Below are 3,720 nucleotides of genomic sequence, written 5' to 3' on the forward strand. Positions count from 1 at the left end.
TATATATTGTTTATGTATTGTCTGTGAATTGCTACTAACGTTTTGTTTGTCTGGTGCATAGAGATGCCGTCGTATGTCGTGTACAAGGGTAAGGTTTCCGGAGTCTACGACGACTGGCAGGATTGTCGGAGACAGGTTCACCGTTTCAGCAGTAACAGTTACAAAGGGTAGACCACTAGGGCGGAGGCGGAAGCTAGATACGCGCGCTATCTAGCGGGAGAGAGGAGGGAGCGTTGGAGGAACCAGATGAAGACCAGTTTCATCGCGATGATGCTCATCGTGATGACCGTAGCTCTCTTCTATGTGATGGTAGTTTAGATGATCGATATCGACTTGTAATGTGAAGACAAACTCGCTACTCGCGGTCCCGAGACTTGTAATGTTCTAACTTTGTTCGGTATTTTGAATTCGGAGACTAATATGATGAATTGTATTTGGAGACTAATCTTCTATTGTATTCGATAAATCTGCTGTTTATATATTGTGCTGTCTATATTCTATGCAGTAATATATTTTGTACCTGTGCAAATATCAGAAAAGAAAAAAAAATCATAATATTCATACTAGTGGCGCATCATACTGCACTTTAGTGGCGCACTGCAATAAACACATTAGTGGCGCATTAACTAGAAGTGCGCCATTAGTAACCCAAAGCACAAGGTAAATATGGCCACTGGGCATAGTAATGGCGCACCGTTTGACATACTAATGGCGCACTTCCAGGTGCGTCATTATTGTCTGGTATACTAATAGCGCACCAGGGATGCGCCATTAGTACTAGTTACTAGTGGCGTGATAATAGTGGTGCACCTGTAGTGCGCCATTAATGGCCAAAATAAATGCGCCACTAGTTAGACTTTTGTTTGTAATAGTGCTGGTCCGTGCATATAACTGGAATTTAAAATACGCAAGCGACCGGAAGGTTTTGTGACCGAGCGAGAGGAGAGAGAGAGAGGAGAATGCGTGCAACACTGATTCTGTTATTGATTAGCTGGGTGTTACGCAGATACTACATATACTAAATCTAGAACCGTTTAAATTTCTGGTTTGTTTGAGTTTTTTTGACAGTTTGAACTGATAAATAGGGTGATGACACGTGCTATTTCGTTGGGATCTGATTGGGTAAGCTTCTGAGGTGCACGCTGCGTTTTTCTGCGATTTAGAGGTCGTTCAGAATCCCACCAGCTCCGGAGAGCTGCGGAGCCAGTAAACTGGCGCTCCGTAAATTTCAACTATAACTCCACCAGCTCCGGGAGTGGAGCTGTGGAGCGAAGTACTTCCGAACATGCCTTAATTCTTGGTCAAACGTGTCGTCCCGAAGAGCTGTATTCGGTCGGTGGATGTGATTTGTTGACCGCGTGCATGTCCTAATGGATGAGCAGGGCAGTGCATGGCATATGGGGTTGCATGCATGATTCTATTTGCCTCGGGATATCTGGATGTGTGTCGGTTTGTGCATGTGATCGACTTGACTACGCCGGACGCGTTGCATGCGCTTGGTCCCGCGGTGCATGTGGTTGATTTCACCACGTATATTTACCTGGGCTACTACACGTATAACATGCAGAAGGTCGGCACCACCTGAAAATCATAACGCGGCAGCCCCTAAACAAGCAGTGGCACTAGGGCGTGACGTGACGAACCCCATGCAGCCATGCAAGCAACGCAATCAATGGGAACCAACACGTATAAAACATGTTTCCGAACAGTACGCAAATCAAACATGCCTGCATGCAGCATGCAACCAGCGACCAACCACGCCGTGCCGCTGTTGCCGTATATTCTAGAGCCTACTGATGGTTTCGGTAGATTACTACAATTTTGCTTCGTGTTTCTGGTCCTTCCGAGCCCTATAAATACGTGCTTTGCACCTATGTCTTTCTTCATCTTGCGCGGAGATGGCTTGTGGCCTGACGCGTCCTGGTGCTGCTTTGCGTGTCTGCGCGGCTGACATGATGCTGCTGCTGCATGTGTGGTGTATAGGCTTCATGCTTGCAAGCCGAGCAGCTCGCCGGCAACGTGCTCTACTACGGAGAAACCATTTTGGAGTGGTGCATCTGCACAACCGGGCGGAAACGTAGAGGCACTCATGTTCTGCTTGGCGGTGGTTGTCCACGCTGCGCCCCTTCTTTCTTTCTCCCGGCGAGGATGGCAGCACCGTGTCCGCGCGCCCGCGGCCTTCAATGGTGAGCAGCGCCGGTTAAGCTCGAGGCCGGTCTGCTAGCCGTTTTGTCGCCGACAACGGACTACGCCGAGGATCGCCGCGAGCTCTCCTGCCGAGAGGCACCCGGTGTAGCCCTCCACCTTGAAACGGTGGTGCAGCGACGGCCTGCAACAACCTCCAATGCTGCTGCTCTTCATAGTCACAGTTCGACCAGAGAAACCGAGCGGTGCCGCTGCAGAACGAGGTGTCGTGAGTCGCGACGATGCAGCACGCGACCCAGAGCGGGGAGGCGTGGCTTCGGCAGCAGGAGAGCATGTTGGCGCCATGGACGTGGCCGTCGCACGGCTGGCAGGCCCTGCAGCGTCTGCCCGGCAGTACACCACGGATGCCGCAGAAGCAGCACTCCGCGCTGTGGGCACCATGCATGTCGGCAGCAAAGCCCTGGCACCCTGTACAAAGATACACTTATGAATACTTATGTATAGTTTTTGAGTAGAGAGATGAAGAATGGCCTGTGCATGTGGTTCTTGGCTAGAGCATTATCTAGCGAGATTGGGTTATCTCACCATTATATACCTTATATTGTATCAATTGGTTACGATCGGTATGTTCCACAGAGTCAAAAGAAAAGGGTTTGGTGTGTTCCACAGTACATTAATATTGCTTTGTGAAAGCTGAATAAAACTGTTGCTTGTTGATGATTTGGTGCGGCATACAAGAGTATATAAGAGGGTACAAACCGACTTGGGGTAGGGGTACAAAACTGACTTGGACTAGAAGTCGTATACCATAATGACTACTCTAACATCCCCCGCAGTATCAACGGCAGGCTCGACGACGTTGAGACTGAAACAGATATCTTGAAACGGCTTAGTAGGCAGTGCCTTGGTGAAAATGTCAGCAAACTGAGCCGTAGAGGGAACATGAAGCACCCGAACCTGACCAAGAGCAACCTTTTCACGAACAAAATGAATATCAATCTCAATATGCTTTGTGCGTCGGTGTTGAACTGGATTGCTGGTCATGTAGACTGCGGATATGTTGTCACAGTAGACAATAGTGGCCTGCTCAATAGGCCTGTGTAGCTCGGAGAGTAACTGCCGAATCCAGATTGTATCTGCAACGGCATGTGCCACAGCGCGATACTCAGCCTCGACCGACGAACGTGAGACTGTAACCTGTCTTTTCGAAGACCAAGAAATCAAATTGTTACCAAGAAAAACACAAAAACCGGAAGTGGGCCTTCGAGTGTCAAGACAACCAACCCAGTCTGCATCAGAGTATGCGGTAAGCGAGTTTGGAGAAGAATTATTGAGGTGGAGACCATGATTGAGAGTTCCTTTTAAATACCGAAGAATGCGTTTAACATGATTATAGTGAGGAACCCGGGGATCATGCATATAGAGACATGCTTGTTGAACAGCAAAAAAGATTTCAGGACGAGTAATGGTGAGATATTGAAGAGCACCTGTTAGGCTACGATAGAGAGTAGGATCGGAAAAGGGTTCACCGGTAGCTGAAAGTTTAAAACTAGTATCGACAGGAGTGCGAGATGA

This window comes from Aegilops tauschii, chromosome 2 (assembly GCF_002575655.3).
Source record: "Aegilops tauschii subsp. strangulata cultivar AL8/78 chromosome 2, Aet v6.0, whole genome shotgun sequence".
Classification (NCBI taxonomy): Eukaryota; Viridiplantae; Streptophyta; class Magnoliopsida; order Poales; family Poaceae; genus Aegilops; species Aegilops tauschii.